Raw genomic sequence first — 24730 nt, forward strand, 5'->3', positions numbered from 1 at the left:
CAAATTGATGGAAAGCAGACTGTGAAACAAAAGTGAAAAATCTAATCAAATCCAGCATTAGGGTCCTACCTATGAAAGGGATTGTGCCAAGCATCACCAAAACCCAATAACTACCTTCCAGGAGTTCACAGTTTACTGGGGAGGAAAATATATAAATGGGTAAGTAGAATCAGGTCGTCCAATTGTGGTAGTCAAAGAATTACACTTAAAATACATGGGACCTTAGAGGTTATGTAGCCTAACTTCTGACTCTGTGCAGGAATCCCATTTTATGATGTCCTTGATAGGTGGTCATCCAGCTTCTACTTGGACGCTTCCCAAATAAACACATTCTTTTGTTGGATAACCCTGTTCCTTATGCCGAGCTGAAAGTAGTCTTTCTGTATCTTCTGCCCATTAGCCCTAGTTCCCTTCTCCAGAGTTACAGTTGACTTCTATTTCTATAGAAAGCCCTTCTCTTCCCTCTTCTTCCTTCTTTCTGCTCCGATTGTGCAGTTTAATCCTCTCCTAAATACAGCCTTTATAGATTTCATTCAAGATGGAGCATGCCCAATTAGACCCTGAATTCTCTGTTACTGTTTTTGTTTTTGTTTTTTTTAAAAAAAGGAAACTCTTCTCTCTTGCAAAAGTTCTTCCAGTTAAAGTGGAAGGGAGGTGTCCATAGTTTCTATTCATCTCCATTCATCCAGAGATGAACGGGACAGGGCACAAACAGACTGCAAAATAGTAAGTTCTGCTTTAGCCATAATGAACTCCATTCTCCCAAATGACTTTGAGAAAGATAGCAGGAACTGGGCCTCATCAGTCAGCTTTATGACCTTAGATGAGTTCTTTTACTTCTCTGGGCATCATTTTCTTTATTTGTAAATGATTTCCAGTTGTTAAAAGATTCCTTTAGAGTCGCTATCATATTTAAAATTCTAAGCTTTTCAGCTGACAGGGTTAACACTTAGGATTTTATTTCTTGTAGAACACCAAAGCATGTTAGTCTGTCTGCCTACCTACATAGGTTTTAGGAATTTAGGACTTGGAGCTGGAATATACTATAGAAATCATTTAGTCCAGAGGTGTCAAACGTACCACCTCTGACCCACTGTCCTAATCAAATTAAAATGTAATTAGGAGATACTTAACAAAATAAATAAAAATGTGACAAAACATAGATAACATTACATTTTGAAACTAACTCCATAGGCAGCAGACCTACTGAGATCTTAAGTATGGATTAGCAGGGATAGCTGGACCATCTTTTACTTGAGTTTGACACTACTGATTTAGTCCACTGGCCTAAGGTTTTTCTTCTGGTCGGATAAGGCAATAGAAACTCAGAAAGGAGAGGTTAACTGCCCAAAGTCACCGAGGTAGTGAATTTGCAAAGCTGTGATTTTGATCCAAATTATTGTGGCTACAATTCTGTGACTCTTCCCAGTAATCTGCCTGCCCTACAGCAACATACAGAATGCATTGAGGGTATCATGGCATTCTATGCAACCAAAAGGCCTAACTCTCTACGTTCCATTTTCTAAATTTTGATATCGAGATCCGGGATTCTGTTGCTGAGAGTAAATTCCTAGAGGGCAGGCGACATATTTCTGTGTATGAATGGCTTGTAGACACACCTAGATCAGTTTACAAGGCCATTTATTTTTTTTAAAATGATGTTTATACAACCTCATTAATACAGAGGCTACTCATTTGGAATGGGTGATCATTCCCATGTGGACCATGTGATTTAAATAGAATAAAAAATGAAGAGTTAGTCATTAGCATGAATGTTTTGGGGTTTATGATTTGTTACATGTGGAACTGCTGTGAATTTAAGTTTTTTTAAGCAATATCTCATTTTACACAAGTTCTCATTTATTTCTTGGTTTATAACATGACAGAGTAGGACCTCCAAAAATTTATGAAGTTTGAAAAGCTTATATTAAGTGAGGCTGTTTTTTAACAAAAATTTATCACGGTTCTTTTCCTTCTGTGTGGTATGGTGGGCAGGGCATTAAACACATAGTCAAGAGAAACTGAGTTCAAAACTCATTTAGGACACTTACTAATTATGTAACCCTGGGTAAGTCCCTTAAGTAAAGTGAGAGGGTTGACCTGAATGGGGGGAAGAAGGGAATAAGTATTTATAAAGCACCTACTATGTGCCAGGTACCATGCTAAGTGCTTTATAATTATTATCTCATTTGAGTCTCACAATGACCTGGGAGGTAGGTGCTATTATTACCCCCATTTTACAGATGAGGAAATTGAGATTAAGCAATTTACTGGGGATCAGACAGCTATTAAGTGTCTGAAGCTATATTTGAACTCAGACCTTCCTGACTCCAGGTCCACTTCTCTATCTGCTGTGCCACTTATCTGCCTCATGGCTTCTAAGGTCTTTTCTAGCCCTAAATTTATGACTGCATTACATATGACTTCTTTCTATAGTGTCCTTCCCATCTCATCCTTAATCCTGCTTTGACCTTCTTTGTATTTTTCATATTCATGGGAAATATTCTTATATCATTCATTTACATCTTAATAAAAAATATTTATTAAGTGCTTACTATGTGCAAGGTACTAGGTCAGGCACCAAGAATATAAAGAACAAAATAGTCCATTCTCTTGAGGAACTTTCATTTAGTTGGTGCAAACAATATATGTACATGCAAATAAATAAGAATTTGGGAAACAGTAGCAGACATGAGATCTGAAAAGGTTTCATGTAGGAAGTGGTCCGTGAGAAGAACTTTAAAGGGAGCTGGTTATTCTAAGAGACAGAGGTGAGGAAGAAGTGTGTCCTAGGCAGGGAGAACAACCTGGGCAAATGTGTGGAGAGGGGAGATGGGAAGGTCACGTACAACAAATTGATCAGTTTGACTGGAAAATAATATATATGAAGGGAAGCAATATGTAATAAGCTGATGCAAAGAAGGCTGATGTCAGCTTGTGATGAGTTTCAAATGCCAGAGAAGTGTCTGCATTTTATTTTAGAGGCAATAGGAAGGTATAAGATCTTCTTGGGGCAGAGATGTGGTCAGACTGAGCTTTTGGAACAAGTGTTTGGCAGCTATGTGGAGAAGAGATGTCACGCACAACTGCTGGGCAGTGTAGTCTGAACCAGGTTAAAATGTCATTGGGAAATATTTAACTGAAAAAGTAAAAATACAATGGAACACAGATAATGTGAATATGTGTTTTTTTAATAGCTTTATTTATTTTTAGATTTCAACATTCATTTCCACAAAATTTTGAGTTTCAATTTTTCTCCTTATCTCTCCTCTCCCTCTATGCCATTACACCTTGCATTCTTATTATCCTTTCCCTCAATGTGCCCTCCCTTCTATCACACCCCACCCTTCCCTTATCCCCATCTTCTCTCTTTTCTTTTAGGGCAAGATAAATTTCTATACATTATTTCTTGTATTTCTTATTTCTCAGTTATATGCAATAACAATTCTCAACATTCATTGGTAATACTTTGAATTCCAACTTCTCTTCTTCCCTCCCTCCTTACAGTTAGTGTAAGACTAACTATATTGCCTTCCATCCTACTGTGTTCCCCCCTTTTTTCTATTTTCTCATTTGACCTTGTCCCTTCCCAAAAGTGTTTACTTCTAGTTACTCCCTTCTCCCATTTGCCCTTCCTTCTATCATTCCCCTCACCCCACTTGCCCCCTTCTCCCCTACTTTCCTGTAGTGTAAGAGAGATTTTCATGTCAAATGTAGTGAGCATGTTATTCCCTCCTAAAGCCATATGTGAAAAGGGTAAGCTTCACTTTTCCCCTCTCACCTCCCCCCTTTTCTCCTCCATTCTCTTTTATGAGTGATAGTCTGCCCCATTCCATTTCTCCCTTTCTCCTCCCAATATTTTCCTCTCTTATCCCTTAATTTAATTTTATTTTTTTATGGATAGCATCTGTTCTGATTCAACTCAGCCTGTACTCTCTGTCTCTCTCTCTATACGTGTGTGTGTATGACCCTCCACCTACCCAAATACTGAGAAAAATCTCAAGAGTTACAAATATTATCTTTCCATGTAGACATGTAAACAGTTCAACTTTAGAAAGTCCTTTATGATTTCTCTTTCCTGTTTACATTTTCACGCTTCTCTTGATTCTTGTGTTGGAAAGTCAAATTTTTCTATTCAGTTCTTGTCTTTTCTTCATGAATGCTTGAAAGTCCTCTATATCATTGAATTACCATTTTTTCCCTTGTAGTATTATACTCAGTTTTGTTGGGTAGGTGATTCTTCATTTTAATTCCAGTTCCTTTGACTTCTGGAATATCCTATTCCAAACCCTTCGATCCCTTAATGTAGAAGCTGCTAGATCCTGTGTTATCCTGATTGTATTTCCACAATACTCAATTTGTTTCTTTCTAGCTGCTTACAATATTTTCTCCTTGACCTGGGAACTCTGAAATTTGGCCACAATATTCCTAGGAATTTCTCTCTTCAGGTCTCTTTCAAGGTGATCAGTGGATTCTTTCAATATTTATTTTGCCCTTTGGTTCTAGAATATCAAGGTAGTTTTCCTTGATAATTTCATGAAAGATAATGTCTAGACTCTTTTTTTCATCATGGCTTTCAGGTAGTCCCATAATTTTTAAATCCTCTCTCCTGGATCTATTTTCCAGGTCAGTTGTTTGTCCAATGAGATATTTCACATTATCTTCTATTTTTTCAATCTTTTGGTTTTGTTTTGTAACTTCTTGGTTTATTTTATAGTCATTAGCTTCCCTGAACTCCACTCTCATTTTTAAAGAACTATTTTCTTCAGTTAGCTTTTGAACCTCCTTTTCCCATTTGGCTAATTCTGCTTTTAAAGCCTTCTTCTACTCGTTGGCTTTTTGGATCTCTTTTTCAATTGAGTTAGTCTATTGATTTTCCTCAGCATGTTTTTTTTTTTTTTTTTTTGTTCTCCTTTAGCAAGCTGCTGACCCACTTTTCAAGCTCTTCTATGGCCTAAGCCCATTTCATATTCATTTTGGAGGTTCTGGAGGCAGAACCCTTGACTTCCTCTGAAAGGATGGAAGGAGACACCTGTTTGCCAAGAAGGTAACCTCCTATGGTCTTATTTTTTTCCCTCTTTTTTGGGCATTTTCCCAACCAGTTACTTGATTTCTGAATCCTTTGTCAAGAGGAGGGTCCTAATACTCCTCCTCCCCCCAGGGCTCCTCCTCCCCTCAGGACTGAGATTCAGATCAGCTGCTCAATTCCCCCAGGGGCTTTGGGTAGGGTGGGGCTGCCACTGAAGGCTGAGGGTCAGATCCCTTGCTCAATTCCCCCAGAAGCTTTAAGCTAAGCTGCTTCTTCTGCAGCCACCATAACAGCCCACTGCTGCTGGTGCTGCTGCTGCCGCCTCTGCCACCACCTGGGGCCAGTGCTAGGGGGACCCTGCTTCCCTCTTGCCCAGCTGGGAAAGTCCTCCCACACTGACCTTTGAAACTCTTTTAGTTGCTTGTGGGTTGAAGGATCTAAGACCCTCCCTGCTGGGGATACTGCCTAGGGAGGCCTGTTTGGTCCTGTTATTCCCCATATCATGTGGCCAGGGCTGGACTTCACTCATTGTCCTATGGGATAGACCTTTCCTGTTGGCCTTCCAGGTTACCTTTGGCTGGAAATCTCTTTCACTGTGTTGTTCTGTAGTTTCCGCTGCTCTAGAATTTGTTGAGAGTCATTTTTTGCAGGTATTTTGTGGGTTGTGGGGGAAGTGCTAGATATGCATCTTTCTACTCCACCATCTTGGCTCTGCCCTTATGTGTTTTTTTAAAATCAAAATGTGCCCCACAGGGATCCTCATATTTAAAGACCTGTTTCTATTGGAGTTTGACACCACTGCAAATGGAGAAAGGAGAAAGTGGGGAGGGGACAATTAGGAGGCTACTGCAGTAGTCTTGGCAAAAGGTGATGATAGATATGTGTGTGTGTGTGAGAGAGAAACAGAGACAGAGAAAGAGAGATAGAGGGAGAGAGAGATAGAGAGAGATAGTGAGACAGAGAGAGAGAGAGAGAGACAGAGAGAGAGAGAGAGAGAGAGAGAGAGTATTAAGTTCTTATTAATGACCAGGTACTGTGATAAAGGCCAAAAACCAAGGTTCCTTCTGAATCAGCTGTCAATCATCTTTGACACAGTCCCTAGTTCTTGGGACACATGATGATTAATCAGGCTCTGGTGGGTTGAAAATGTCTTTTATCAAGGGTTTACAAGGCCATGATAAGGTGGGTTCAGTGAGTTCCCTTCTCTCCTTCCCCTAAATAAAGCATTTTCCTTCCTGGGAGGCAGGTTGTATAAGTTAATACCAATTCCCTTACAGATAGAGAGATAATCAGATTGGTAAATAGATAGATAAACTGATAGATAAGTAGATAGAGCATTTATTAAGCACTGACTATATGCTGCCAGGCAATATACTAAGTGCTGGAAATACATATCAAAGCAGACAAGACAATTCCTGCTCTTAACGATCTTGGATTTTATTGAGTAAATGGGGAAAGAGCCCAGTTCTGGGGAAAGGTGAGGAGACTGCAGGAAGTGGTAAGCAGAGGTAAGGATAAGGAGACTCACGTGTGAGGACTGAGGGTAGCCTAGGGTGGAGTCCAAATGTCCACTAGAGTGGAGATGGTCAGCTGAGCAGTTAAATGCCTCACCCAAAGTTACATATATGTATACATACCTATAGATATCCCAGGCAAGGAGTCAGTCAAATCCTAGTCCCCTGATGTTGTCTTTCCAAAATACATTAGATTTTAATCTCCTTGAGGGCAAGGACTGTCTTTTACCTTTTTCTGTATCCCCAGTGCTTAACACAGAACCTGGTACATAGTAGGTACTCAATAAATGCTTACTGACATTCACTCTATCACATTGTTTCCCAAGGCTTACCCTACATAGAGTTCTTTACAACTATACTGAAAGATATACTCCTCCATCTTTACCTAATGCCTTATTTTTATGTCTCATCATTGCATGGAGGTGACCATAGGTTCTCAAAGGCCAGGTCTGTGGAGCACAAGTTTCTGGCCAGTCCTATAACCTGGAGAGAATTCAAGTATGGGGTGGTAATAGACTGCCATAGTTGGCATAGTTACTGTCATCCTTGCCAGCTGATAGCCCAGCTCAGATTAGCAAGGTTTATCACCCAGGTATCCACAAGCTATTGGATTTTTTTTTTTTTTTGCCTAATCTTCTTGAAGACCCTCTACTAAGTTATAAAAGGCTTGGGATCTGCAGCCAAGGAGTGACCACCCACCCTGGAATCATAGGGCTCTTAAGTATTAAAGAATGAGCTTGGGTCTGTATACTATGGGTAATTTTATATGGATACCATAATTTGCACATTCCATTAATTTGATTGGAACCTCCTACCTTACCTGGGGAGATTTTTACTTTTACCAGCCCACATTTCTTTCAGATCTCAGCTCATATCCCATGTCTTTTAAGAAACCTTTCCTTTGTTGTCATTCAGTTGTTTTAGACTCCTTGTGACCTCATTTAGGATTTTCTTGACAAGGATATTGGAATGGTTTGCCATTTCCTTTATTTTCCAGATGAGGAAACTGAGGTAAACAGTGTTAAGTGACTTGTCCAGGGTCACACAGCCAGTAAGTGTCTGAGGCCAGATTTGAACCCAGAAAGGTGAGTCTTCCTGACTTAAGGCCTACCACTCTATTCACCATGTCAGCATGCTGGTGCCTTCCCTCTGAGGTTACCTCCAATTTAGTGTGTATGTAAGTATCTATATATTTGTATATGTGGGTATTTCTGTCTATCATCTCATCATACATACATAGCTGTTTGTATAGTTTCTCTTTCATTAGAATGTAAGTGAGTTCAGGGACTGGCTTTGTTTTCTTTTGTACTCCCCACACTTAGCACAATGCATGGCACATAGTAAGTACATAATAAACACTCATTGACCTGACTTGCTTTTTCAATCCTTTAGCTGCAAAATATGTGTGGTTAATGCCTTATCTTCTAGCAGATGTGCTAATTGTAGAAAACCTGGAAAATATCTAAGATCTTTTGCATAAATGATATCCTGTCTGCCTACCATCTACAAACACCTTTTCATTTTCATGTGTGGGCAGGCCTGTCTACCTAGTTGGGATAAGATATAAGAAAGATGTGACACTAGTCACCCCCTTCCCTGTTGTTTCTCTCCGGAAGCTGAGAAGTGACCCTTCGCTTTGAAGAAACAGGAAATGCTGAGGGCTCCTAAGCCACTGCCTGAATCTTGAGAATTCTCTGCCCAGGGATACAGAGAGATGGGGAGAGCATTGGATACGCTGCTTTTCTGGATGGTAGCCATGCTGGGGAGAAGAGTCATTTAGCTCTGTGATAAGAAAGCAGAGCAGGGAGGACAAAGGCAACTCCAGCTGCCTAGGGCCCCTGTACTTTTACTTAATGTATGGTAAATCCTATCCTGCTGATTAAAGGACTTGTGAGGTGAGGGTTTGGCTGTGAGTCGACCTGCCACAGACCTGCCCTCTTCCCCAGCCCCAGAGGAGGGATTACTCTCTATGAGGTTAACTCAGGGAAGGGTATGCTAGGGGAAATGGGAATGGTTTAAAAAAACACACACAGAGCAGAAAGAGAATGATTAAGCTGTTATACTGTGTTGCATATCTTAGTAGAATAGGTCTAATTCTTTAAAGACTCAAAAGCGCCAAAGCTTGTGAAGGGATGATAAATAATAAATAGTAATTAAATTAAAAATGTACATACTGTACTACTCTGAATTCCAGGAAGTTTGAAAATGGACTCACACATAATCATTGTAATTAAGATCCTCAGCTGAGGATCTTTGGTTGGCGCCACATGAGATAGAAAGCTACAAGGGAGTTCACACACAGACTGATCGGGAAACTGTCAAAGTTTACCATCCCTTGGCCTGGACCAAAGAAAGAGAGGGAGGCAGTTGCTTAGGTGGGCAGTGGCTTTTCTCTGGCTCTCCTTGATTCCGTTGTAACTGCTTCATGATGACTGAAGGCTGGGGGTCAGGGTAAGAAGATGAGTCAGCAGGGCCCAAACAAGACTCTTTCATCAGCCTCTGGAATGAGGCATCAAGTAGCTTATTTCTTTCCCATAGCGAGTACGACCCAGGCTGTTAATATGATTGCCCCCAGAATGCTGTTAGGCACCATGGGGAATGCAATGGGTGTGTAAAACAGGGCTCTTGCCCTCTAGTAGCTTAGAGTTTGGTTGGGGAGATGTTAGCCAGATAGACAGAGAGCAAATAGAGAACGGTTTGGTGCAGGGGTGGGGAACCTGCGGCCTGGAGGCCACATGTGGTCCTCTAGGTCTTCAAGTGTGGCCCTTTGACAAATCCTTGTTCTGCAAAGTTTGAATTCAGTCAAAGGGCCTCACTCAGGGACCTAGAGGGCCAGGTAGCCTTGAGGCCATAGGTTCCCCATCCCTGGAAGGTGCATTACTGAACAGAATGCTGAGTAGTATGGCATACGCTGAGCATTCTGTAGTAGGAATCCAGACATGGGGAGGGTCTTGTGGGCCAGGTTCATTCCAGAAGAGAAAGGAGTTGATTGCAAAGAATCGCTAGGCTATGATTAGCTAGAAAGAGGGCTATTTAATGCTGCTTAATCATCTCTCCTAATCTCTTGGTGGACAGGTAGGTGGCACAGTGGATAGAGCACTGGGTTTTCTTCTTCCTGAGTTTAAATCTGGCCTCACACAATTCCTAGCTGTATGACCCTGGTCAAGTCACTTAACCCTGTTTGCCTCAGTTTCCCCATTGATAAAAATGAGCTGGAGAAGGAGATAGCAAGCCATCTCATTATTTTCCCAAGAAAATCCCAAACTGAACAACAAAAATCACTTGGTAGGGTTATGGACTAGCTTGAAGGAGTATGTGAAATGTGTGGAGAAAGAAGGGTGGCATCTGATCTCTAAATTAAAGAAATGTCATTCCTTTTTTTGAAAAATCCCAATAAAAGGCCCTATTATTCTGTTTATTTTCAAGCAGGAGAGTTAAATGAGGTTTGAGGTATCTGAATGAGCTAGCGAGCTAGAATGACAATTCTGAAAACTCTAGGGTTTAAAATGTTTAGTCTGCCTGCTCCCACAGGTCCTGTTAGGTTCAAGCCCTGATAGATCTGACTCAGTTATCCCTCTTTTGTGGGCTGTGTGAAGTCCTATGAGCTTGACACATGGGAAGTTCAGCTCTGAGGCCCCCAAGTCAGTTCCCTCTGAAATTCAAGGAAGTGGAATCAGGACTGGAATTATCTTAAAGGTCTTAGAGAGACTAAGCTAAACTTGGGAACTCAGTGCAGGCTACAGACTGGAATGCACCCCCCCTTTCTGCATTTGCTTGTCCAGCTTTATATGCTTCTAAAGAAATACATGTTACCAATGGGTGTTGGCCTTCTGACTCATGATCCTTGTTCACTTGAACTGAATGGAATGCTGTGGTCTCTCTGTATTTAGGAGGTGCCATGGGGTGAGTACATATAATTACTGTGTCATTTTGTAATCTATATCAGTAATGTGAGGGGATGGATCAGGAGAGTCCCTGGTCAATTTGAGGAGTTAACCAATCAACTTGGTGAGAGTGCAGGGCATAGGTCTTTGTTCAGAGACATCTAATCAACACCTCCCCATGGAGTCTGGGCAAACCCACGTTGAGTTTCAGAGACTCTGTTTTCCTCCTGATAAGCTGACTGTGATCTCTGAATGGTCTAAGAAACGAAGGTAGTTCAACTCTCTTGGGTTTGCTTTCCATCTTTGGAAGACAAACTGGAGAGTAGTAGCATAGATACATATCAGGGGGGTGGCAGTGGTCATGTTCTGTTTTGTCCCCACCTCTAAGGAATAATTAATAGTGATCTGTAATAGAAATACATGGAGAATGTATGTGCTTGCTCTGGTGAACTGAGAAAAGAGTTCTTTCACTTCAGGTTCCTGGTTGCCTTCAGCTTTTTTTACAATTTTTCCCAAAGCACAGTTCAGAGACTGGAGAACTTCTGATAGATTTCCCCAGCTAAAGATACAGTAACAGCCAAGGCACTGGGATTTTGTGCAGAAGCACATGGTAGAGGCAGGCATATGCATAACCCTTCAGTCTGAAGCTGAGACTTTCGCAGTTTTAATTAGCATTTCCAGACTGAATCCATTGAAGGTAATTTCCTGATTCAAACATTACCCTTCAAGAAGGGAGAAGATTCTCCACCTAGTTCTTATGCAGTATCCTACGTAGAAACCTAAATCAGTGAATTATTTAAAGTGTAGCAACTTTGAAAGTGCATTTATCATGGGGAAATTTAAAATACAGAGATGTACCGCAAGCCTTGACAGGAGATGGCAGGGTAGAGGAGTGGAGGAGAGAGATTTTACTAGAATGTCTACTCCATGTTCTAGCGGGAGTTGATGGGTCATTTGAGTGCTTTATAGATTACTGATTCTGTTCTATAGCTTTTGTGTGCCCTCTGCTTCTTTTGCATTTTCTGTGAGGTGAAATGAAGCTTTTCTGTACCTAATATTTGTGAGGGAGCTACAAACCCTTTTTGATCACATTTAGGGAAACCTAGACATGAGCTATTTCATGAATGTATTAAGATTTTTCAGATGGGGGCAATGAGCTCAAAAGAAAAACTGACCTTTTGGTCAGTCCCTCAGGAAGGAAGGAAAGAAAATTAGTATTTATTAAGTGCCTACTATGTGCTAGGCATTAAGCTAATCATTTTATAAATGTCCCAGTTGATCTTCACAACAACTCTGTGAGGTAGGTGCTATTATCATCCCCAACTTAGAGTTGAGGAAAATGAGGCAGATAAAACCTAAGTGACTTGCTCAGGGTCATGTAATTAATAAAAGTCTGAGGCTAGATTTGAACTAAAGTTTTCCTAATTCTACGCCTACTTAGTTTGGATGTAATCTACATGAGTTCAATCTTGTAGGTGGTGTGGGGTTTCTGGACCTTAGGTTGCAGGAGTGCTTTTGTCAAACAAAATTATGAAATACGCACCAAGAAATAGGCATTGAAATATGACTGTCTATCTGTATCTTGCCCAGGGAGAAGGGCAACATCAGTGGGGATGCTGAGTGAATACCCTGGGGACTCCTAAACTTGCATTATTGCATACTCCTAGCTGGAAAATAATAATAGTAACTACTCATAGTCATATAGAGCTTTACAGCTAAAAAGCCTCTCCTCACAAACTCTCTGAGTCTTAATATTTACATTACATGACTCAAAGAGTTGTTAAAATTACTTGAACAAGGTTACCCAGATAGCAAGTGGCAAAGCTGGTACTTAACTCTGCTCTTTTGACAATGGGTCCTACCCTCTGTCCTTTACACCCTTACATCATGTGGCTTTAGCTACTGAACAAAGTAATAAAATCTGTGGCTAGCTTTCAGTTTCTCTGAATCTCTACTTGGCACCCCTAGAAACTCAGCCACTTTCATTCATAATCCATAGCAGCTTGAGTTTGGGAGGTACTTTGTCCTCAGGTGCTAGGGTCTCCTCAAAAATATAACTCCCAAGTTCTGTTCTCTACAGTTCTCCTGAATCTGAATTGCCCTTCTTCTGAGACACAGACAAAGAAGGATGTCACTAGATCATATCACTAGCACTCCACCCCTCCCATCCCCTAGCATTGGGGATGGGAGGATGGGCATTGGGGGAGGCAGGATGGTAGTGGAACAGGAAGTGTTATCTTACCTATTAGATTCTTGAGGGCAGGTGATGTCTTGGTTTTCTGTCTATCTCTCTAGTACTTAGCACAGTTATTTACACATAGTATTTTGCTTTTTCCTTCCTTCCTTCCTTCCTTCCTTCCTTCCTTCCTTCCTTCCTTCCTTCCTTCCTTCCTTCCTTCCTTCCTTCCTTCCTTCTTTTCCTCTTTTCTTCCTTCCTTCTTTCCCTCCCCCCTCCCTTTCTTATTTCTTCTCTCCTTTCCTCTGACTTGTCTCTGAGGAAAGGACAATTAAACCTCACAGGGCTAGGTGGAAAGTACTTTGTGAACTGTAATAGTCTCTATAAAATAAGCTGTTATTAAATGAAAAGTCAGTGTGACATAGAAACTAGCAAGTTGTTCTTGGAGCAAGGAAGACCTGTGTTCAAGTGTTCCTCTGACACAGACTGACTGTGTGACAGTTGGGCAAGCCAACTTCTCATTACTCAAGGCAATTTTCTAAGACTATTAGGTATGGTGAAGGTTCTCATCTATGCTGGTAGACGGAGTTTCCCCATCCCTGTATCCATGAAATCACCAGTTCTTCTCCTATCACTTTCCTATTTAAATCATGCTTTTGTAAGGTTTTGAGGGAGGAACAGAGGATCTCCATATTGAAAAAAAAAATCTGGATACTGCTGTCAGTATTCCCATGAGCCTCTCTGGCCTGGACCCCAGGGGGTAGGTATGAATATCAGAGGCTACACTTTCTGTGAACTGGCCCTTTACATTCCAGGCCAGCACATCATCTGGCTCAATCAGTCACATTGGAATAGTGGAGTCTCTTGAAGACAGCCATGAGGCCCTGGCCTCTGAGAGGAGCCAGAGTTGAGTCATACAAAGAGGAGTGGGGGGGTTGTGGGGCCCCAAGCATGCACCTTTCTGTTTGGGGGGGGGTGGTGGAGGCGGGGAGAATGACGTTGGGCATCAGGAATTTCTACAGAGTCAGCATGCACCCCTGTTGGCAAGCTGACCGGCAGCGGCAAGATGGTAGGAAGGAGAAGACTGATATATTCCAGCTGCCTCCTGTTCCTGGTGCACCCTCGCCCCACAGGTGACATTTAACCTCTCTGTGTTGCCTGCCAGTGGTTGGCTAAACTGGAGGAAGAGAGGAAAAGATGGGGAAGAACTTGGCTTTGACCTTTCCTTCTTTCTCAACACCCCCATCTTCTTTTCTTTGTTCTGACATTGAGAGAAGAACACAGGACAAAGAGACCCTCTCACCCCAAGACCCAACAATTTCCTCTCCTTCCCAAAATTATTAATTAAAAACCACAGAAAGTAATTCCTTCGTGACATCCCTAAATATCAACACTGACATTTTCTTGGCCCATTTAGTCTCCTTTGTGGAGGTATTTTGTGGTCCTCTCATGTCCTCTGCTGTAGCCCAGGCTTCTTGCATTTGTTAAGGAAAATTCTCTTTCCATTAAATAACACAGCCCGACAGTGGCCTAAAGCGCAAATAAATGACCTAAGAGCCAGTTAAACATTCCCCTGGGCAATTTTAACCTATGCAATGGCTTTTTGGGAAAAGTGTCCGTTTTGCCAGGGTGGAGGGAGTCATCTTATTTCTCTTTTTTTCTTTTCAGCTGACTCCCCCTCTTTTTTCATTCATTCCCTCCTTGGACGAAGGGTGTCAGTAGGGTTAATAAATCATGAAAGTCTGGGAATACCGTGTTTCAAAAGCAGGAAGGGAGGTATAACATATCTTACCAGAGACTTTAGTAGGAACTGGGGTATTTAGCAGATCCCTCTCCTATGGCTCTACTTCCTGCCCCACCCCTCCTTCCCTCCCTCCCCCTCTGTGAAAAATACCACACAACGAATGCTGGGACAATTTGTTCGTTGGGAAGGGTCGTCTGGGCAAGAGGAGAGTCTGAGCATCCCCATCTTGGATGACATTTTGAGGATAGGTAGCCCGAAGCTCTGCAAACCTGCACAGGCCTGGATTTGCTTGGGCTCCTGTGCCTGGAGGAGAATATGTTCACAGTCGTCAGAAAAGCAGCTTCCTGACAGTTGCTGCTCTCTGTAATTTGATTAAGAGGCAAGGTTGGGGGATGGGGGTGGTGGAGGGAGAGAAGGATTTTTGGTTTTTAACCTTTTGTGGATACCACTAAATGCCAAAGAGAACCAGCTGGAATGGGTAGCCCCTCAGCAGTGCATTTGGGTTTTGCTGATGGGAATGAGTTCTATGAATGGAAGGGTCTGTTAGACCCAAGTGAAGCCACTTCCCTAGGCCAGTTAGGAATCATCTGTCTATTATCCAGTAGCTGATTATTCACCTATATGCCTTAATGAGTGGATATTTTGTCACCACTAAAAATGATAATAATTATAATAGCCAACATTTTTATAGTACTTAAGGGTTTGCCAAGCACTTTACATAGTCTTCTTATTAGATTAAGTTACCAGAGGATACAGACTATATTATCTATTCTTCTGTACCTTCTTGCAGCATCTCTCAAAATAATTCCACTAAAATAGATGGATAAAGCATTTTTTAATATTATAGTGTATGCCAAGCATTTGCTAAGGGCTGGAGATAGAAATACAAGGAAACAAAACAGTCCCCATGCTTTAGGAGCTTATATTCTTTTTGAAAATCAAGTTTCATTTTATTCTCACATCAGTATTCTCTCTTTCCCACCTCCTCTCCTGTCCCCTACATACAACTGAGAAAGCAAGAAAAACAAAACTTCTATTACAAATGTATGTAGTCAAAAAAACCAGCTTCTCACACTGGCCATCTCTAAAACAGAAGTCTCAATAAGTATTGAGTCTATCACCTCTCTATGAGAAGGTGAGTAGTGAGATTTATCTTGAATCCTTTGAAATTGTAGTGGATCATGGTGCTGATCAGAGTTCCTAAATCTTTTAAAGTTGTTTTTCTTTACAATAGTGCTGTTATTGTATAGCTTGTTTTCCTGGTTCTGCTCACTTCATTCTGCATCAGTTCAGGCAAGTCTTCCTAAGTTTTTCTGAAACCATCCCCTTCATTTTTCCTTGCAACACTACATCACAATCATATACCTTACCTTGTTCAGTCATTCCCTAATCAATGGATACCCCCACAGTTTTCAATCTTTCCCACTACAGAAAGAACTGCTATAAACGTTTTTGTACACATAGGCTCTTTCCTTCTTTTCTTTGATGTTTTTGAGGTATAGGTCTTATGGTGGTATCACTGGATCAAAGGATATGCACAGTTTAATAGCTTTTTGGGCCTAGTTCCAAATTGCTTTCCAGAATGACCTGACCAGTTCACAGCTCTACCAACAGTTTATTAAAATACCTGTTTCCCCATAGCCCCTCCAGCATTTGTCTTGTTCTTTTTTTGGTCAACTTTGCTAATCTGATGGGAGTAAGGTAGAACCTGATAGTTTTAAAAATGTTCATTTCTCTAATTATTAGTGATCTAGAATGTTTTTATATGGTTTTGAAAGTTTTTGTTTTTCCTCTAAAAACTATCTCTTTTGAGCATTTATTGATTGGACAGTAGAGGTGCTTACACAAAAGATAATGAAGAGTTAGAAATAACTCTTAGAAATAAAAACAGAAATAAAAATATTGTAAGCTATCTCTTACGTCATAAATATAATTAACTCTCTCAGGATACAAAAGTGTCTCATCTAGCAGGTTTTATCAAAGTGGAAAAGCTTTAAGTATAGTCTCAGAAACAGACCCTATTTTCTATGGAGCAACCCAGTTACAGAAGAACTCATTACCAATAATCTGGTCAATTGGCGATGAATTCTTTGGCCATGACAATCCATGAAACAAAGAAATTGAAAAATGGATCTTAGTCTGGTGAGTTTCATCCCTTTTTTTGCAGTGACAGTGGCAGAATGGTGAAAAAAAAAAAAAGTGAGGGGGCAAGGGTGGCAAGGATAGTATAATTTTTATTAACATTAACTTGGCTATTGGATCCTTGGCCAGTGACCAACAAGCATATATGCTACTGGAGAAATGGAATATATCAGTCTCAGCATTGTTGCTATGAATAAAATGAGACTACAACTCTAAACTCTCTTGAATTCTTACCCCACTCGCCTTATCATATCATTGATTATGCCCAGTCAAGCCTCAGATCATTCCCATCATTCATTGCCTTTGCGGCTACACTGAACAAAGGTAGAAAAAATCATGACACCATTCTGACTGGGTCCACTACAAATTTATTCTACGTAACCTAGACTGGGGCTTCACTGCTGATTGGTAATCCTACTATACCTCTTTTGTCAACTCACAATCCACTTTCCACAGTGGTCCTTCCAAACCTTTTCACCCCTCCTTAAACCTCCTATTCCTTCTCCTGTTTTTCAAGACATTCCTTTTCTCCTGATTCTCTTCCTACCTCTTTGCTGCTTTTCTGTCTCCTTTGCTGGATCCTCCTCTAGATCATGTACAACAACTGCTGTGTCCCTCAGGGTTCTGTTCTGGGTTCTCATCTCTTCTCTCTCTATACTACCTCATTTGATGATCTCTAGCTCCCATGGATTTAGTTATCATCTCTGTGCTGATAATTCTCAGATCTCCCTATCCTGCCCCAGTCTCTTTGCTAACCTCCACTCTTGTATCTCCAACTGCCTTTTAGACTTCTTGAACTGGATGTCTAGTAGACATCTTCAACCCATGTCCAAAACAAAACTCATTTTCTTCCCCCTAAAGCTCCTTCCCCTACTTTCCCTATTATTGTTGAGGGCAATACCATCCTCCTAGTCCCTCAGGTTTGCAGCCTAGGAATCATCTTGGATTTCTCACTATCTCTTACCTCTCCATATCCAAGCTGTTGCTGAGGCCTATTGATTTCACCTTTGCAACATCTCTCAAATATGCCCCCTTCTCTTCTCTGACACCGCCACTACTTTATACAGCCCCTCATCACCTCACTCCTATATTATCACAATAGCCTCCTGGTGGGTTTGCCCACTACAAGTTTCTCCCCACTCCCATCCATCCTCCACTACAGTAATTTTCCTAAAACACTAAAGTGATTTCCCTAAACACAGGTTCAGTCATGTCACCCTTTGACTCAATAAACTCCAGTGGTTTGCTATTGCCCCGAGGAGCAAATATGAAATGCTCTATTTGACATTGAAAGCCCTCATAACCTAGCTCCCTCCGGTTTTCTTACACCTTACTCCCCAGTAGGTACTTCTCAATCCAGTGACACTAGCTTCCTGGCTGTTCCATGAACAAGACATTCTTCTCTTGGCTCTAGGCATTTTCTCCTGGCAGTCCCCTAAGCCTGGACCACTTTCTCTCCTCCACTCCTACTACTTACCTACTGGCTTCCTTTAAGTCCCAACTAAAATCCCACCTTCTACAGGAAGCCTTTTCCAACTCCTCTTAATTCCAGTGCCTTCCCTCTTTTAATTATTTCCTATTTATCCTGTATATAGCTTGTTTTGCATATATTCTTTTTTATGTCTCCCCATTAGATTGCAGGCTTCTTAAAGTAAGGAACTGTCTTTTTGTATCTCTAGCATTTAGCATAGTGCCTGGCACATAGTAGGCTCTTAATAAATGTTAATTAATTTATTGATTAATAATGGAAGGATGGCATTTAACTCTTGATGAGAAAAATTAAGGAGTTGGTGGAATTGCCTTTATTGTGCATACAAAGACAAGAAGAAATATCATTTCATGGGACATTTGGTCATCTCATATTGCAAAGCTCATTATAAATATTTGCAAAAAGTCAGTCAACCAAAAAGCATTTAAAAAGGACTTACTAGGTATCAAGCACTGTGCTAAGCCCCAGGGATAAAAAAAAAGAAACCAAACCCCCTCCCCCCCCCAAAATCAAAATGACAAAAACAGTCCCTCTCCTCAAAGAACTACCACTCAAATGGGAGAGACAATATTTAAATAAGTTGTTATCTTGATGACAGTTGCAGATTAAAAATGGGAGGTAATTTCAAAGAGGAAGGTGCTAGTAGCTGGGGTACTGGCAAAAGGTCTCTTGCAGTAGGTTGAATTTCAGCGGTGACTTGATTCTTGAATTTCACTAGGCAGTGAAACCAAGACACCGAGGTAAGGAAGGAAAGAACTCCAGGCATAAGGGACAGCCGGTCCAAAGGCACAGAGATGGGAGGGTGCGGGGAGTATCATGTTCAAGGAACAACGAATTGGCCACTCACTGTAGCTGGATCACAGAGTGCATAGAGGGTTGTAAAGTTTAGGAAGGGGCTGGATTGTGAAGAGCTTTAAGTGCCCATGGATGATAATTGAACTCATATGAGTTAATGAGATCACTATCTTACTGAAGACTTAGGAAGGTCCAGAAGCAAAGTCTCATGTGAGGAAACACAGAACTCACAACCAAGCAGAAAAGCAAGCTAGCTTAATTGAGGGGAAATAAATACAATATGAAGTCAGGGAAGATGATGGAAACTGGTAAGTTCCACTGGACCTCTGGGTAGAACTGAGCGCCCTAGTGAGCCCTGGAGAAAGTAGGGCACCATCTCTCCCCCTAACCAGTAAAAACTCTGGTGGATTTTTAATTGGGTTCTTATCTGGGTCTAGTAGGAACAGGCATTGGGGAAAGGGAGCAAGGCTTCTGGACCCGGAGACTGTGTGTTGATTTGTATTAATGAGTGGAAGGAAGACTCCTGGGGAATTACAGGCTAGTTTATATTCAAACTATCCACCAGTGGAAAGTAGATTTGGACCATTACTAGGTCAAGAAGGTGATTATTTCCCTCATACTAAGCAAAATAGCAGAGGAAAAAGAGAAAAGGGCTCAGGATAGAATGGTGGAGAAGACCCAAGGTTAGTGCCCATTATGTGAAGAATAAACAAGAGTAGTCAAGAAGAATAGTCAAGAGGTAGAGAGAGAGAGAAGAGAGAGAGAGAGAGAGAGAGAGAGAGAGAGAGAGAGAGCAGTGTCACGAAAACTACATAGTATCTAAAATGAGAGGATGCTCAACTGTCAAATGCTTGAGAGAAGCCAAGTAGGAGAAGACTAAGAAAGGTCATTAGATTTGGCAATGGGAAGATCATTGGTAACTTTGGAGGAGCAGTTTCAGTTGAATGTCAAAGATGGAATCCAGATTGCCAAGGGTTTAGAAGACAGTGAAAGAGGGGAAGTAGAAAACACCTAGTATAGATGGCTCTCTCAAAGGGCTTACCTGAGAAGGGAAGGAGAGATATAGGATGATAGCTAACAAGAATGGTGGGGTCCAATGATGGTTTTTCTTTTAAGAATGAGGAAAACATGGATATGTTTATAGACAGTAGAAAAAGAAGTCAATATATAGGGAAAGATTGAAGATAAATGAATGGGGATGATAGAGGGAATAATCTTTTGGGAAAAGTGGGAATATAATTGAATGGAATGAAGTTAGTGAAGACTTCTCAGTGCTTAACAAAAGGCTTTTAGTAGATGGTTAGGCCTAAATTTTGGTTTCCCAGAAATCATGTGACTTTTGGAATTATGAAATTTAAAGCCCCCCCTTGAGTTGCCACAACACAACCCCACTTGAGTTGCCATATCAGCATAACACAACCTCCTTGGGTTGCCACATCAACATCTACCTCAACATAATGCCTATTGGTTATTCCACTGTTACGTTGTCCCCTATTCACAGGGTAGAGTGTTGAGTTTAGATTGTGAGCCTGCCTCCCAGCCAATGGGACTAAAGGGCCAGCAGGTGGGGATGGGATCTGGGTTAGAATTATATAATCTCAATTTTTGCCTTTTGTAATTGCCTCACTCTCCTGATTACTTATCAGAGAGGAGATGCCCTTTCTCATGAGATTGTAATAAAATCTTGCTGCTTTGCTTCTACCTTGAGAAGTCTCTGATTTTTATTTGAGTTGGTGGTCTCTGATCCACACATAATAATAATTTATGTGTAGAACAAGTTACAGAAAGCTTAAAGACCAAGTAAGTAAAACCATCCCAAGAGCTTTTTAACATGAACCCAGAAGGATAATAATTAGATGAAAAATGGGACAAATCTATAAAAATTTCTAAAACAATTTCTTCTATCAATTGCAAAGAATCCTTTCCATTAGGACTTTAATCTCAGAGTATCCAATGTGCTGCATGAAAAAATAGAAAAGGCATACTTGTGCACACACACATACTCATACATACCCATATACCCACAAGTACACACAAAGATGATGATGGCATCTGGCCTGGATCAGGTAGAGGAAATCTATGCTGGAGATGACATAATTTTTAAGGCATTGAAGCATCAGTTCTAAAAGCTTCTGAAAGAAGAGTAGGATTTTTAGGGGAAAAAAATCTCAACTCTGACTATTAACAAAACAAGACAAATAAGAAAACATAACTAACTAATGATGAATGTATATACTTTCTCAGCTTTACACATTTTTAATAATAATCATCCTGGGTGGTTGTTGTCCTTTGTTCTCAAAGAGGACCAAAATGACATCACCATGATGAAGTCAAGTTTCAGTATATCCGACTGTGACTGATCACACCAATATGAGCTCAGAATGCTCTACCACAGACTGAGCACAGATAGTCCATGGGAACATTTGAGGTGGATATTCCTAATTTGTGAATCCTATGTTTTCTTTGATCTGTTTCAGTTCTACTTTGCTCATAGAGCACAGCACCCTTTCTGATGTGGGCATGCCTTGCTGAGCAGTCCTGTGCCAGTGTCTCCCTTGTCGCACAATCAAATCCAAAGTTCTTGAGAGAGACCTTGAGAGTGTCCTTGTATCACCTCTTCTGACCATCATGTGGTCATCTGCCCCATGAAAGTTCTCCATAAAATAGTCTTTTTCACAAGCATACATTTTGCATTCCAACAATGTGCCTATCGGAGTTGTATTCTCTGAAGCATAGTTTGAATGCTTGGCAGTTTAGTTTGATTAAGGACCTCAATGTCTGCCAGGTGATCGATCATCAGAATCTTCCTAAGACAGTTCAAATGGAAGCAATTCAGTTTCCTGGCATGGAGCTGGTAGAGTGTCCATGTTTCACAGGTATACAACAATGAGGTCAGCACAACAGTTCTGTAGACTTTCAGTTGGGTAGTCAGTCTAATATCTCTTCTCTCCCATACTTTTCTTTGGAGCCTCTCAAACACTGAGCTAGCTCTGACAATACGTGCATCAACCTCATTGTCAATGTGTACATCCCTGGAAAGTACACTATCAAGGTAAGTGAACTTATCCACAACATTCAAAACTTCTTCATTTGTTGTAACTGATGGTTGCAAGTATTGATGGTGTAGTGGTGGCTATAGGGTACCTATGTTTTCTTGGTGTTAATTGTTAGACCAAAATTAGCACAAAGCAGACAATTGATCCATAATTTGTTGCATCTCAGTTTCAGAGACTGCATTGAGTGCACAATCATCCGCAAACAGATAATCACCCACATACCTATTGAGGGCATGCTTAAGAGGCAGACCTTTAAAAACTATATTCTTTAGAAGATTGCATATTTATACTCACATCGTTGACTGAGAATCTAAGACCCCACCCACAGTACTTATTTATGAATGATTACAAAAAGCATTCAAGTGATTAGAGCAAAATGTTATCTTAAAAACTTTCCTCTTATGAAGTTTTTCTTATGGAGGTGTCAAAATTATGTAAGATTTCTTGAAAGAAATAATAACAGAAGCAACTTTGTTGTGCCATCTGATGACTTGTAGCAAATAAGACATGAAACAGAATGTGTTTGATAATAGTGTTTACAATAGTTGTGGAATATGTCTACTGTAGAGACCAGATGAGAGAGGATCCCTAGAGACCCCTTCTGATGCTTCTGTCTGTGTACAACATTGTATATACTGACTGCATAGAGCCCTAGAACATCATAGGGCTTCCTAGTCAGGGGTGGGGAACCTGTGACTTCAAGGCCCTTGTGACCTAGATGATATCCATAATCTCTCAACGGAGATCAGCCTAACTATCCAAAAAGGAAAAACCAAATGGATGAAGAACGGTTTTTATACATTTTGTCTTGCAAATTGGGTTATGCAATTTAATGGATGACCCATATAGATTAGTACATTTATCTTGGTCACATATTATTGAAAGACAACGAACTAGACCCAGAACTGAAGAGCAAAAAGAGAATAGGTTGGATTGCCTAGGGAAATTGTGCAGTGCTTTTAATGGTCCTCACTTCTCCCTGAAACAAAGGCCCACCTTTCCAGGAATAATATTTTTCATGTTGCAAAATGTGTAACACAATATTTGAAAAATTAAAGTTTTGTTTTAGAAAATAACTTCCATGGAAATAATATTAAACATTTATATAAATAATAATACTTGCTTAATAATTATTTACATTTCAATTGATTTCAATGCATAAGGTACTATTTGTTTTTAATTCCTCCAATTAAGTCCACATTATGAACCTTTGTCTAATCACTTTTTCATTTAAAGGCAGTGTGTAACCCATTTATCTGATTTTTTCTCTTTGCATTATTTCCTAATTTTCTTTTTTTTTTAAATTTTATTTTATTTTTCATTTTTAACACAGTTCATATCACATAAAACAATTCCAATTTTTGGTCAGGTGAAACTTCTTTTTAAAGCATTTACAATATAGACAACAAAAGAATTTTTTTTTTTTGTTTTAAACATTAACCAACTGAGATACAAATAATATTTATGTTGCTAACTTCACAAGCCCTTGACCTAATTGTCTCCACAGTATTACTAAGAATTAAAGGACCCTAACTTATTATTTTTGGTCTAAAGTCCTAAGCTTAATAGCTTAATTTTAGACTTAACCTCGGATGTTCCTCTACCAACAATCTATAATTTAATAGATCTGATATTAAGCTTACAAACCTTTTGACTATAGGAAATTGCCACTAAGAGTAGGGACATTGCAGGGAACCAATATCTCCCCAACTTCATGTCAGTTCCAGGCAGGAGTAGATTGTCAACTTGCATTCAGTCAGGCTTAAAGTCTGCCAGGTGTCAGTGGGGAAACTGAGTCAGGAGAATCCTACCTCAGCCCAGGCTGAACAGCTGCTCTCCCACCCTTCCCGTGAGATCACCTTTTTCAGTTCACACCAGTGTCTCACAGGCTTACTGGCATCATGGATTGGAGGCTCAGGCTGCCTTTCTTGTTATCCATACCTGGAATTAGACTCAGAAGAACAGTCACTTAATAGTCCCATAGCATCTTAAAATAACAAGTTCCAATAACCAGGTTTCAAATATGACTATATTTTCACTTTGGTTAAGGAACATCTTTTGAGGCAAGTCGTAAGTGGCTTATATGCCTTTCTATATGTGTTCTAGTTCCTGATTAAATAGCAATCATAAAATCAAATTTATCATTAAAACCTTAACTTTGCCATCAATGCCAAATTTTACCTGAGGTTACCTTCCTCTAGGAAATTTAGACTAAAATTCTTTTCCCCAAACTAAAGATGTCTTTGATTTATTTTCAGTAATTAATTCAGTCAATTGTTTTAATACTAATTACTTTTATAGCACTTTATAACACGTCCAATTTTTCTCCCCATCACTCCCCTCCCCCTGCTTCCTAATACCTTGCATTCTGATTACTCCTTCCCTCAATGTACCCTCCCTTCTATCACACCCCACCCTTCCCTTATCCCCATCTTCTCTCTTTTCTTGTAGGGCAAGATAAATTTCTATACCCCATTCCCTGTATTTCTTATTTCTTGGTTAAATGCAATAAAAATTCTCAACATTTGTTACTAATACTTTGAATTTCAACTTCTCTCCCTCCCTCCCTCCCACCCCATCCCCACTGAGAAGGCAAGCAATTCAATACAGACTAAATATATGTCATCTTGCAAAAGACTTCCATAATAATCATGTTGTGTAATACTAACTATATTGTCCTCTATCCTACTCTATCCCCCCTTATTTATTTTTTATTTTTTTATTCCCTCATTTGACCTTGTCCCTTCCCAAAAGTGTTTATTTCTAGTTACTCCCTTCTCCCATTTGCCCTCCCTTCTATCATTCCCCTCATACCACTTGTCCACTCCTCCCCTACTTTTCTGTGGTATAAGGTAGATTTTCATATCAAATTTAGTGAGCATGTTATTCCCTCCTTCAGCC

Source organism: Notamacropus eugenii, chromosome 1 (assembly GCF_028372415.1).
Source record: "Notamacropus eugenii isolate mMacEug1 chromosome 1, mMacEug1.pri_v2, whole genome shotgun sequence".
NCBI classification, from domain to species: Eukaryota; Metazoa; Chordata; class Mammalia; order Diprotodontia; family Macropodidae; genus Notamacropus; species Notamacropus eugenii.